The sequence below is a fragment of the Pinus tabuliformis genome, chromosome 5_1 (genome assembly GCF_031772625.1).
Source record: "Pinus tabuliformis cultivar Carrire ecotype Pingquan chromosome 5_1, CPIR1, whole genome shotgun sequence".
Taxonomy (NCBI): domain Eukaryota; kingdom Viridiplantae; phylum Streptophyta; class Pinopsida; order Pinales; family Pinaceae; genus Pinus; species Pinus tabuliformis.
The window spans coordinates 56,736,411-56,750,650 of record NC_142305.1 but is presented as its reverse complement, the minus strand read 5'-3'; the positions used below and the strand labels follow the sequence as shown (position 1 = coordinate 56,750,650).

Below are 14,240 nucleotides of genomic sequence, written 5' to 3'. Positions count from 1 at the left end.
AGAGGGAGTCACGCCCTCAACGCAGAGATAGAGGGACACAGTTTTCTGCAAGCTGAGTGTTGGGCAAAAAAGCCGGTGGAAGAAGGAAGCAGATCACATAGTAAGGGAATACTTCCTTAGTGATTTATTGCCGAGGAAATCAGTATTTCTCATTTGCTGGGCAACAGAGGAGCAGCAAACTTACTAGCTCCATCGGGGTGTACGTAAGCCAGCCTAGAAGCTACGCAGTAAGGAGAAAGAGGGAGTTGTTCAACAATTTTCAAAAGATATGGCAACAAGTGGCTTGATGGATTAGGACAGGTTGGACAGAGCATCCAACTACGTCATGTGGAAGGCTATAATGTCCTTCCTTCTAGATGAGCATGCCCTCAAGACATATGTCGATAGTGTGGTAGTTGAACCTGCGGATGCAGATCCATTGAAGAAGTACAAGGCTGAGATGGAAAAGGCCAAGAGGATGATCCTAGATGGAGTCGAGGATCACGTGGTGTGCCACGTTGCTAACAGAGAAACTACTATGAGATGTGGGATGCTTTGGCCACATTGTATCAGGGATCTTCTGAGACGGAAGATGTACTTAGATCAGAAGCTGAGATCCACTCAGATGTAGAAGGGAGAACGTGTGGATACATTCCTCACAAAGCTGATAGAGACCCGTGATGAGTTGCCAGCTCAGAATACACCTCAGGATTCAAAGTTAGTGAGACCGGCCCTAAATTTTGTCTTGGATGAGTGGCAAGTCTTTGTCGAGAGTATCCTGGGCAAAGCAACATTGCCTAATTGGGATGAGATGTGGGCAACTCTAAAACAGAAGAGCTGAGGAGAGACCTTGTCAAGGTCAAACTTGACGGAAGCAGTAGCAGTAGTGGGTCAAAGCCCAAGGAGGAGGAGAACAATGTAGCCCTGGCATCGAAGGGGCAGCCGGGGCAACAAAGACAAAATAAGGATGTCACCGAGGTGAAGTGTTTCAGATGTGGCAAGATGGGCCACTATGCATCCCAATGTCCTTTGAATAAAAAATACAAGGATGAGAAGCATGATCCTAATTTTGCAGCCGCAAAGATCAAACAGGAGGAGGAGTTCACCATGACAACCAAGATACCTCTAGGAGGGAGGTGGGCTGATTTAGAACTGTAGTTCGACAGAGATACAGATGGGAACGATCCTTGAGGAGTCCACCTCTTCGATCAATACATTGCTACAAGATAGATTAGGAGTAGTAGGATGGACTAGTGTCAGATGGTGCCGAGGAGTGTTGGGGAGACAATTGCAATGGCTACAAGCGCCAGAGTCCAAGTGGAGCAAAGCAGAGTTGGTATTAGTGCATATGGCACAGAGCAGAGGTCAGCAGTAGTGCAGTAGATTCAGAGGGTCAACACAGAGACTAGCAGCAGTCAGTTCCAACATTCATATGGTATCATATTGAACATAGTTAGTTCAGTAATTTTGGATGCTTTTCAGTTGCTTCTCTCAGCAACTGAGTTGCAGTATAGATGCAATGTTAGCAGTGGTAGTGCTAGCAGCATAGCACAAATGTAGGATTTGAGGAGTTGTAGTGAAGATGTAGCGTTGGAAGTGGCAGTGTCAAAGGCAACAGTACAGTTGTAGCAGCAACACAATAGTTGGTGGACATGTTAGACATTAGTAGCACAGAGGACGATGCTTTAGAGTCAGAGTAGTATGCAACAACAGTATATTGCTAGAGCACATTCCTCACTAAGAGAGAGTGTTGATTTAGGGTAGCATTGGATGTGCTCTAAGCCTCAAATTTTGCAGGGAGGCTTGGGCACATGCATTCCAAAGAACCTAGAAACTGTTTTGGGAAATTCCACTCAGAGACGATTATATTAAAATAATTAATATTTTTAACGGGGTTCCTAAGTCTAAACTTAGGAAAATTAAAATATTAATGGGTATTAATTGAATTGTGGGTGAATCTTCTAGAAAAAGATGAAGATCAAGTCAAAACGATCTGAGCCTTTGATTAGGAGTTAATCTAGGTCGTTGGTTGTCCAAGAAGAAGATATAAGAAGTGGCTTCGAGGTCATTTGGAAAACACACCAAGAGAGATCAAGAAATCGATTTTCTGAAGTGAGAAGTTCTCAGGAGGAAAATTCGATTGAGGATATTTATTGCAGCAGAGGGGCAGGGATAGCTTTTAGAGAGAGTGATTTTCTCAGCTAGAGAATCATCAACAGAGAGAGGCAGAGAGTAATCCCGCAGTGGCAGCGCTGAGCCAGAGGGGCTGACGTAAAGTCACACAGAGGAATTGTAGAAGCCAGTGAGGAGTTCGCAATTTGCATAGGAATTCGAGTTTCAGAAGCCGAGAGTCGGGTTGTGAGACTAGGAGGTAGAAATCAAATCTCCTACACAGCAAATCGACCAGCTAGAGGAGTGACACAGAACCTAGAGAGCTTGACGTTGGGTTGACGCAAACACTGTGCAAAGGCAGCCAGAAAAGCTGAGGAAATTGATCTGGGGCTAAATCAACCAGGATTTCCAGTGATAGTGTGAGGTAACCTCACAATTTTTTCTTCCAGTATTTCTCTCTGTAACTGAATAACCCTGTGAGGTATTTAGAGATGTATTAAAAAATTTCTACTGCTTAATAATAATAAACCCTCAGAGCTGCTACAACGGTGTTTCCGCATTGGGTTTTTCTCGGGAATTTTGTCCAAAAATAACGATGTCCTATGTGTTTGTATTTCCTTGCTCAGTTTCTTTGTTTCAAAATCATATTTAATTTGGTGTAGGTTGTTTCAGTAATTTACTTCAATATTTCAAGAAGAAATCTGAAATAAGTTTGTGATCTGAATTGGATCCTAGAACACTCTCTAAGTTTTCATGAACTCCTTAAAAATCATGCCAAAGTTTCAAAGTCTTATAAAGATCAAAGCTATCAGAGATATCCTTGTGACAGTTGCAATTTGTGATCAGCGCGGAGCAACGAGGACCCTCGGTCAACCGCGTAGACCGCCGGCCCATGATAATGCGTGCTAGCAAAAATTGGCAAAACCAGAGGTCAATTCAAGAAATGAGGGTAGTTTCATATCGCAGGGAAAACCACTCAAAGAAGGAAAATCCCCGAGCGCCCAGACCCGAAAAGTCATAAAATTCAACGGATATCGTGCCGATTCCATCAGAAGTGGAGTCCCAAAAAAACTGGCAGAATATTAGAAGGGCTTCGAGCGGTAAGCGGTTTCAACCGAGTCCTACTTGATGCCACACAATGGGTACCACGCGTCTGGTGGAATAGAGAGAAAACCACTCACATTGAACGGGTAAACGTCAGGTTACTTACTCGCCCGATATGGACGATGACCGTAGGATCTAGAGGCTCCAGATCGATGGTGGAGATGCAATCCGATGGATGACTAGATTCGACGGGGTAAACAGGCATTCAAGAGAATTGACACTCAGTTCGTTATGAAATAGGTGGCCACCTCCCTGTGAGGCATTATACAATGATGATTACGCAGAATAGAGGGATTTAGACGGACAAAGGCAGGGAATCGGAAAGCCGGGAAGTGGAAACGAACAGTCAGAAAGCAGATTGACTTTAAAACCACGAACTGACAGAGAGAGAAGCAAGTAAGTTAGAAGCGGAAAGCTAAGAGCAGAGAGAAGAAGCCGAGCTGACCTGCAGAAGCAAAGGCAGCAGCGAGCCAAATAGAGCCAGAGAGAGTTAGAGAGTCTGTGTACTCCAGAGAAGGCTTGAGAGGTTCAAGCGAACTCCTCTATATATACCTGTCATGTATGAGTCTCAGATTTGGCTCATACTACTGTGACCAATAGAGGTCAAGTTTCAGTAAGGAGAGTCTGTGTACTCCAGAGACGTGGGGGATCCAAGTACAGTCTTGCTGATTTATGTTTGTTGTGTGAGACTCAAATTGATCTCACTGTTGTAAAAAATTTGCTTTGAAAACATAATAGAGAGGCCACCACTGAAGGCTGGACCGGGAGACGTAGCCCAGGAGTATTGGGTGAACTCCTTATTAAACTTGTTGTATGTTTACCTGTTATGTTTTCCCTAACTGCTTCAGTGCTTGTGTATTTCGCAATCTTATCGATCCATTGCACAAAATAACATAGGAACATCCATGCACATGAGTCCGTAATACCTTAATTGTTTGTCTTAGATCAATTTCAGATCAAGTGGTATCAAAACTCTAGGTTACTAAGGTTAGACAAGCTTCTGTTGGATTGTTGTTGAATGCTAACTAGGACAAAGTTCAAATTAGGAGAAGGAGAATTGGTTGAAGCTAACCCAGAAATTGGAAGAGTCTATCCTAAGAGGAAAATGGCAGAAGAAAGTCCCTTGGAATCAGACTCCCAGTTTATGGACAATTCATGACCATGAGAGCCATGGTAGAGGAAATGTATAGAGAATTTAAGAAAGGTAGAGATGAAGATTCATCAAACTCCAAACAAGATAAAGGAGCAGAAGAATCTCTCCTCCATGACCATTCTAAAGGCAAAGGGAAAGAAGAAAAGTTTCCCACACCTCCTAATAGCCCTAAAAATAAAAAGAAAACATCTTTGATTAAATTAGATGTTAAATTTTATTTACCAATATATGATGGAGAGTTGAATGCAGAGAAGTTGGATAATTGGATTAGACAAATTGATGTGTATTACAGAGTGCAGAGCATTGATTCAGACAAAAGTAAGATTCAGCTGCCCAGCCTATGCCTTGGAGGCACTGCCTTGGTATGTCGGGAAGGCAGGACACAAGCTGACATAAAGAACCATGGTAAAATTCTTTCTGTCTAGAGTGAATTTGTTTCTGCAATTAAAAAACAGTTCTATCCACTAGCTTATATACAGCAAGCCATGATGAGTTAGCAAACTCTTCGACAATTAAAAGGGCAAAGTGTACAAGGCTACACCCAAGAATTTAGAAAAAGAGCTTTGATTCTATGAATTTCTTTAGACTCACCTGAAACTCTGCTGAAGTATATAGGTGGTCTACACAACTATTTAAAGCACACCATTCTCATGTTTAATCCTACTAGCATAGACGAGGTCTCTGTTAAGGCTACCCATCTAGAGGCTAGAGGCAAGAATGTGAACCCAGAAGTTGGGGGATCATCAAAACCCACTGCAAGCAAGAATAAAGAAAAGAGAAAACAGAAATGGAAAGAAAGGAAGACAAATGTTGTACAAAAGACCAAGCCTTCATGCACTCATTGCAAGAAGGAAGGACATGATGATGAACACTACTGGATTCTGCATCCGGAGTTGAGGCCCAAGAAGTACGATGGCAAAAAGAAGAAGGCCACTGCAGCTATTCAGAAAGATTTGGGATCAAACTCAAGGGATGAAACAACGATCACAGCCACAGGTATAAAAGATAAAAGTTCTTAAGCATCTACTAGTAATTCTGCACCATCTACTGATAATGAAGAAAATGAGAGGAAAAGACATGAGCTTTTTCATATTAGAGTTATTTCCAAACATCAAAAGATTGATACTTTGTTTGATAGTGGCTCACAAGTAAATTTAATTTCTGAAGCAATTGTAAAGAAGTTGGGATTACTAACCACACCTCACAAGAAGCCATATCCATTAGGTTGGTTATGTGATAAAGCAAATCTACAACTGACTAGACAATGCAAACTTAGGTTTTCTTTCTGGTCAGCATTTGTAGATGAGGTTGAGTTAGATATTGTTCCCTTAGATATATCTGGAATTGTTTTAGGAAGTCCTTACTTGTATGATAGAGCTGAAAACAAATATAAACTCGTTAAAGATGGAATTGAATATATTGTAAGAGCTTATAAACTCAAGAATAATTATACTCTCATAAACTCAGGGTAGATGAAAAGAATTGTAAATTCATGCAAACAATTTTTACTGATGGTTATAAAGGAAAATAAACTTGATAAAACCAATGTATTTGAGGGCTGTAATGCTAAATTGCAAGCTGATTTAGAAAAAGTTGTTTTAGAATATGATATACTATTTCAAGAACCTAAAGGTCTGCCACCCAAAAAGGAAATAGTGCATGATATTAATTTGCAGCAAGATGCTCAATTGCCTAACATCAGAATGTACAGGTTGTTCACTTTAGAGAATGCAGAAATCAAGAAGCAGGTACAGGAGTTGCGCGAGAAAGGGTTCATAAGACCTAGCACATCACCATGTGGGTCTCCAATTGTCTTGGTGAGGAAAAAAGATGGCTTATGGAGAATGTGCATTGATTACCGAGCACTGAATAAGATAACGATCAAAAATCGTTATCCCCTTCCTCGCATAGATGATCTATTAGATCAGTTGAAAGAAGCTGTTTACTTTTCCAAGTTGGACTTTCATAGTGGCTACCATTAGGTTAGAGTAGCAGAGAAAGATGCATGGAAGACTGCTTTCAAAACAAAGAAGGGATTGTATGAGTGGTTAGTTATGCCTTTTGGCTTGACTAATGCTCCTGCTACTTTCATGAGAATAATGAATGATGTACTCAGACCTTTTATTGATGATTTTGTCATTGTATACTTAGATGACATTCTTATATTTAGTAAAACATGGGAAGAACATTTGAAGCATGTAAAGCAGACTCTAGATGTTTTGAAAAGAGAAAATTTTTATGTTAAGTTATCAAAATGTGAATTTGGCAAAACATCTTTGAATTATTTGGGTCATATTGTAGGGGGTCGTGAATTGAAGATAAATCCCTCTAAGGTTGCAGTCATTGTAAACTAGCCTAAACCCAAATCTACTACAAAAGTTAGAAGCTTCCTAGGAGCAGCACAGTATTGGTGAAAGTTTATTTCTAACTTTTCCTTGATTGCAGCTCCCTTACATGCTTTAACAGGATTGAACAAGGTGTTTCAGTGGGGAGGCAAACAACAAAAAGCCTTCGACACCTTAAAAGAAAAGATTAGTACAGCACCAGTACTAGCACTGCCTAATCTTCAAAGACCATTTGAGATTGAAACGGATGTCAGTGACTATGCCATGGGAGTAGTGTTGATGCAACACGGTAAACCCATATGTTATCATTCTGAGACATTTAATTCTGCAGTAGTTAATTATCCCACATATGATAAAGAATTGTATGCATTAGTACAAAGTGTGAAAAAAGTGGAAACATTATTTAATGGGCAAAGAGACAATTATACATACTGATCATCAACCACTTCAATATTTACACTCACAAACTAAGTTGCAGCAATCAAGACACTATAGGTGGATGGGTTTACTACAACAGTTTCATCTTGTCATCAGATATAAAAAGGGCATACACAATAAAGTTGCAGATGTTGTCCAGACCAATCATAAATGCATCTACTATACTTAAGCATAATTCAATATTGCGTGAAAGCTACATTGAACAATGTGCTCAAGATATAGATTTTAAAGATGTATATGCAACTTTAAGTTGTCAAACATGTAGAAGAATTGGATTATCATGTTAAGGACTGACTCTTGTATCATTTTGGAAAGTTATGCATTCCACAAACTGAAAGAGTAAAGATAATTCGAGAAACCCACACTTCTCTAATATCAGGTCATTTTGGTGTAAGTAAAACAGTTGCACAGCTACAAAGATTTTGTTGTTGGCCAAAAATGCATGAAACCGTCTCTAGATATGTAAGAGGGTGTACCATGTGTGCTAAAAGCAAGCCCAGTAATAGAAAACTAGGCTTGTACACTCCACTACCAGTTCCTTCTCACCCTTGGGAAAGTGTTTCCATGGATTTTGTTGGAGGACTGCCTAAATCTAGGAAAGGTCATGATTATTTATATGTTGTTGTGGATAGGTTCAGAAAAATGTGTATTTTGATACCTTGTAACAAACAGATTACTTCTAAACAAACTGCAAAGTTGTTCTTGATTACCCACTTCCATTGTATCTGATCAAGATACCTGATTTGTTGGGAAATTTTGGTCGAGTTTGTGGGAATTGATGGACACCAGACTAAAGAAGAGCATAGCTTTTCATCCGCAAACAGATGGCCAAACAAAAGTGGTCAACAGGACAATGATTCAGTTGCTTAGAGGCTATTGCAGCAAGCATCCCAAGCTTTGGGATGAACACCTATGTTATGTGCAGCATGCTTACAACCGAGCTAAAAATTCTTCTACACAGAGATCTCCTTTTGAGACCTGTTTTGGTTTCACACCAAGGTCTCCCTTGGATTTTTTCTTTGTAAAGACATAGCGGTTGATGGACACAGTGATGTGGACAAGGAAACCATGTTCATTGAACAAATCCTAGATATTCATCAGGCAGTACAGGAACAGCTGGAAAAGAGCCAAGCCAAGTACAAGGCAAGGCATGATAAGCATCAGATTGAGCATAGTTTCCAAGTTGGTGATCAAATCTGGCTCTATATCAGCAAAGACAGAATGCAAGGTGAAGGTAAGAAGCTGAAGCCAATAAGGTATGGACCTTTCAAGATACTTGAGAAAATTGGTGAGAATGCCTTTCACCTTGATTTGCCAGCTTACATGCACATCTACTCAGTTGGTAATGCAGAAAGCTTGAGACTATTTGAACCTTCATTGATTTAAGATCTCAAAGAGCAGAGTCAATTGCCTTCTATTGATGATTTGTTGCCTGAATATCTCAATGAATTGCAGGAAGATATAGTTCTGGATAGGAAGGTGAGAACTACGTGCAAAGGGGATGTTGAGTACCTCAGGATTGGGCTCAAAGGTTCAAAACCAAGCAGTGCAAGATGGATAGAATTTGGACAAGCAAGGAATCTATACCCTCACTTGATTCATGCTTAAAAACCAACTTTTGGTGGTTAAAAGCTTTTTCAGTGGGAAGGCCATGATCCAAATTGGATCCTAGAACACTCTCTAAGTTTTCATGAACTTCTTAAAAATCATGCCAAAGTTTCAAAGTCCTATAAAGATCAAAGCTATCAGAGATATCCTCGTGACAGTTGCAATTTGTGATCAACACGGAGCAACGAGGACCCTCGTTCAAGCGCGTAGACCATCGGCCCATGGTAACGTGCGTTGGCACAAATTGGCAAAACCAGAGGTCAATTCAAGAAACGGGGACAATTTCTGATATGCGATTAACGAGCAGGGAAAACCCCTCAAAGAAGGAAAAGCCCCGAGTGCCTGGACCCGAAAAGTGATAAAATGCAACAGATATCGTGCCAATTCCATCAAAAGAGGGGTCCCACAAAAACTAGCAGAATATCGGAAGGGTTTCGAGTGGTAAGTGGTTTCAACCGAGTCCCGCCCGATGCCACACAATGGGTGTCACGCATGTGGCGGAAGAGAGAGAAAACTGCTCACATCGGATGGGTAAATGTCATGTTACTTACCCGCCCGATATGGACGATGACCGTAGGATCTGGAGGCTCCATATTGACGATAGAGACGCAATCTGATGGATGACCGGATTCGACAAGGTAAATAGGTAGAATTGTATAGGATTTGAAGTCCGACGTGGACGATGCATTGGCAAAAGATCGTGCTTCGCGGGCATTCTTGGAGTTAATGGTAAAAACAGTCGTTTCAAAGACGTCCAAGAGAACTGACACTTAGTTCATTATGAAATAGGTGGCCACCTCCCTGTGAGGCGTTATACAATGATGATTACGTAGAACAGAGGGATTCAGACGGACAGAGGCAGGGAAACCAGAAAGCCGGGAAGCGGAAACGAACAGTCAGAAAGCAGATTGGCTTTAAAGCCATGAATTGACAGAGGGAGAAGCAAGTAAGTTAGAAGCGAAAAACTAAGAGCAGAGAGAAGAAGCCGAGCTGACCTGCAGAAGCAAAGGCAGCATCGAGCCAGACAGAGCCAGAGAGAGTCAGAGAGTCTGTGTACTCTAGAGAAGGCTTGAGAGGTTCAAGCGAACTCCTCTGTATATGCCTGTCATGTATGAGTCTCAGATTGGGCTCATACTACTGTGACCAATAGAGGTCGAGTTTCAGTAAGGAGAGTCCGTGTACTCCAGAGACGTGGGGGACCCAAGTACAATCTTGTTGATTTATGTCTGCTGTGTGAGACTCAAATTGAGCTCACTATTGTAAAAACTCTGCTTTGAAAACATAATAGAGAGGCCACCATTGAAGGCTGGACCGGGAGATGTAGCCCAGGAGTATTGGGTGAACTCCTTATTAAACTTGTTGTGTTTATATGTTTGCCTGTTATATTTTCCATAACTTCTTCAGTGCCTGTGTATTTCGCAATCTTATCGATCCGTTGCACAAAATAACATAAGCACATCCATGCACATGAGTCTGTAATACCTTAATTGTTTGTCTTAGATCAATTTCAGATCAGTTTGTAATGTAATTTACGATCTAGGTGAAGTATATTTAGTTGGTTGGAGTAGGATTCCAAAGATTGTTAGATCTAGGAATTTTCACAGTTATAGTCCCAGAGATGTGCAGAGGGATGGGAAGGGTCCATTGACATGTCCTCCTCATGGATCATTACCTTTCTATGGGGGCCCAAAGTATTCAGTAGTAGGATGGATCAATGTCAATGATGCAGTCATATTCCAGAGCGATAGTTTCAGACTAATTGTAGTCAGGTGTTAAGGAGCGCAGATGTAGTGTTGGCAGCAGAGTCGGTGGTTTAGTGTAGAGTTGGTAACATCACAGATTCTTCAGTGCACAATGCAGAGGCTAGTAGCAGTTAGATGCTTAGGAGACAAATGTAGAAACAATTGATTCAATATTTCAGATGCTTCTCAACTGCAATTGTTGCAGTAGCATCAACAACAGATGAGAGGGATTTGTATTGCAGATGCAGAGTTGGAAGCAGTACAACAATGTTGGCAATAATACAGATACAACATGAGAGCTATGGAGTGCTTGGTGGGAAGTGGCAGACAATCGTAGTGGCCAGACATCAACATCGTATAGAGGGTGTGTTATCACTCAGGTTGTCCCTTAGCTCCTTGAGGGATACGACCGAGGTAACCACAAACCAATCTTTGGACTGCAGGTGCTAGCCCACCAGCAGTCAGAGAGGGCTCTCTCTTTAGGATTTAGCTTTGTTGATGATGATTTTAGGCTAGTTATTGGGTACAAGGGGTTTTGTTTTAGTTTTGGTGGGATGGTTGACGCTTTCAAGTAAAGAGGCAGGGATAGCATGAAAGTTTTAGAACCATTGGGCGTGGAGCAAAGGAGTAGGACTGTTGGTGTGTTTTCTTGGTCACAAGAGGGAATATGGAGCAAGCTAGCTGCACATGAAACAATCATTCAAGCTAAAGGATGGAGTGAAGGCTAGGAATGAGAGGCAGTTAAGAATCTCTCGTTCAGCTTAGCAGAGGGAAGGTGAATGAGCTCTATCTAGGAGCAGTGAAGAATTCCTAGATAACTGTCAAACATGAGTGAATTAGGGGAAATACGAGCCACAGGGAATTCATATTCATTTCTAATTCAGATAAAAACATATAGAAACAACAGAAATTGAGCATAGAGGGCAATTAAACCAATTCTAAACTATTCATTCTTTCTGCTATTTTGGATGATACATAAATGGAAAACAAAGGTAAGAAACACTTATTGGGTCATGTTGCAGCACAAGAATTCCACATTGAATTCTTCAAAACATTCATACACAGCACACAGTCATTCCTCCAAGCTTTTCAGCAGTCTTTGATTAAGTAAAACATCAGGTATACAAAGCGAGTCTCTCTTCGAGCTATACAACCAACCAACCCTTTAAACAGTGAATTAGGGTGGTTTTTATAAGTAAAATATCTATAAAGATCAAATCTCAGACAGATCTGCTGTAATAAGTGTCTTTAACCTAACACATGTTTGAAATAAATGCGGGAAAATATCCTCGGGCTGTGCTGGGTGCAACTGTACCAAAGGAGTTTAATGTGTTGTCTTTATGGCTCTGTGCTGATCACTTAGCCATAACTATGCTTTGGGTTTTGATCCATGCTCTTGAGTGGTTCCGAGGAGCATTAACTGTGATGAGAGAGCCTTGATTGGCCTTTACTGCTTTCTTTGACTTTGTTGGAGGTCATTCAATGTCCACCTGCATTGGGAATAAAGGTTTTCATTTAAAACATTCGATTGATACTCTTTGCCACTTCCTTGATATGCTTTGGCACTGAATGTGCGCCTTTCTCACTTCTGATACTCTTTAAACTGTTGCATCGACCTTTCATGGCTACCGTTCGGCCCTCTGTTTGTTTTTAAAACTGTGTTTGCCCCTTTTTGAATGCTGCGCGAAGAAATTCATGTCATTATGCGCCTTTTGGGCCTGCTGGAGGCCGAGCCACGAAAGGGATTTCCATTTTGGCCTATTTCCCGTAGCGATGCACGATTAGCGCTAGGCGCTAATCGCGCATCAAAAACTGCCTCAGATTTTGATTCCGGGCTTCCTAGGCTGCGATTTGCACCTCTCGCGCTTTTTGACGATGACGTCAGCATGACGTCATGCGATGGGACCCAGTACGGTGGGAGACGTGGCAGGGTGACGTCAGCAGTACGACGGGTGACGTGGCAGGGTGACGTCAGCAGTACGACGGGTGACATGACGATACGATGGAGGAGGTTACGTGGCGGTGACATGGCAAGGACATGGCGGCAGGAGGCCGACACATGATGATGACATCAGCATGACGTGGTGCTGATGCAGGAGGAGGAAAGGCGGTATCCGATTTCGGGTGCACCGCTTTTGTGCGCAGGTGGTATCGGAGGAGGGGGCTCCGCCAAAGCCGAGAGGGTGACGCGTGCCGGGAGTACGACGGGAAAACTTCCCATCTCCCAGGCGTTAACCCTCGGCACATCGGGGCACAAAAAGGCCCGCCCACCGTAGATCTTGGGCGCGCCAGATCTGACGGTCGGCGGCACGAGTAAGGCGGCGGACAGTTAGGGACGGGGCCCGCGCGCAATTTTTGTGTGTTTTCATATGGCGGGGGGGGGAAACTTTAATAATGTGGGTTTTTATGGGTTAATGCGGCATGGGTGTGATTCGAACCAACTTTATCACAAAATATGAACGCGGATGGGTTAAATATAGGTCCCAGATGGACTTAATATTTCCCCAGACTTGATAAATGTGGCTAAAAAATGCCAAGGGGTGGGAATATGTATGTAGGGGAGTTATTAACATATTTTTAGTAGGGGAAGGGGAGATAGATAGGGAGCTACATAGTAAAATTAGTAGTTAATATGACAAGTGATCAGAAAGCGCTAAGTATGTGAATATTAGGCTATTTATGGGGGAGAATGATTCATAGAGGAAGTATGAACATGCCTTGAGCAAAGCAGATCTTTACCAAGGAAAATGATATGGAAAATGATGAAAGTAAGAGGTATCAAGCAGATCTTGACCCCTTCAGGGAAGTTAGTGAATGATTTGGGAAATGAGAAGAAGGGGGAGTTAGACATGCCTCACTTGAGCTCCTCCAAATGGAAAACCGCATCATAACTGTGATCTGTGAAGATATAACACCTGAAAACATGAAATGGATTACAGAGCATGATTCTACAACCACAAAACTACTTACCCAGCCTACTTACCTAGCATTTTTTCTTCTTTTTGCATAGGTGCACTTGGACTTGCAGACCCAGATTATCCTTTTCTCTTTTTTCTGTCCCTCTATCTAAGTCTACACTTATTTCTTCCAAGGGCCCAGATTAAGCAGTTGGGCTCCTTTGTTTCTCTACCTATCTATAAATCTGCCAAGATTGAACTGTTTGGACAGATAATGACTCTCTATATTCTAAAACAAGAAATTGAAACCTAGGGAAGCCAAGATTAGGCTGTTTGGACTTCCCTTAACAGAAACTTCTTCAAAAATGGATAACTCATCAAAATTGGGATACAGTAGTGGCATTTAGACTGGCACACTTTCATGGCCTCTTCTTTGGCCTCTTTTCAGGAAATATGGAGCATTGCAGCATGCAAAGTATGACATATTTGGCATGTAAAAATGTCAATCATGAAAGATGAACACCTGTTGCAACAGGAGGCTAACAGTGGCTCCACTTGGGGATGGCTTCTCCTTGTGAAAAGCCAAGAACAGCAGGTCAGACTGCCTTGATCTTCTATTGTTGCTGTGGACTGAAGAATTTCCTTGTGCTGGCTGCTAAAAATGTGAAACTCTGAAATAGGAGCAGCCATCTCCTTCATTGAAATATTGTGAAATACATAGCACTGCCTGCTTTCTTCTGTGTGCTGGTTATTTATATACCATATTGCTTGAGCATTGCCTTTGAAATAGAACCAAACATGGATCAAAACTGATGTATTTCCCTTAGCTTCTGGTCTAGAAACAGTTGCTGATGTGAAACTA

The 14,240-nt window shown here is 41.7% G+C and overlaps 1 protein-coding gene across 1 annotated transcript in view; it reads right to left on the bottom strand.

The window, feature by feature from the left end:
• The window catches only part of LOC149163430 (nardilysin-like), a 694,409-nt gene that overhangs the window by 568,931 nt on the left and 111,238 nt on the right, over window positions 1-14,240 (bottom strand). The gene's annotated exons all lie outside the window — the stretch shown is intronic.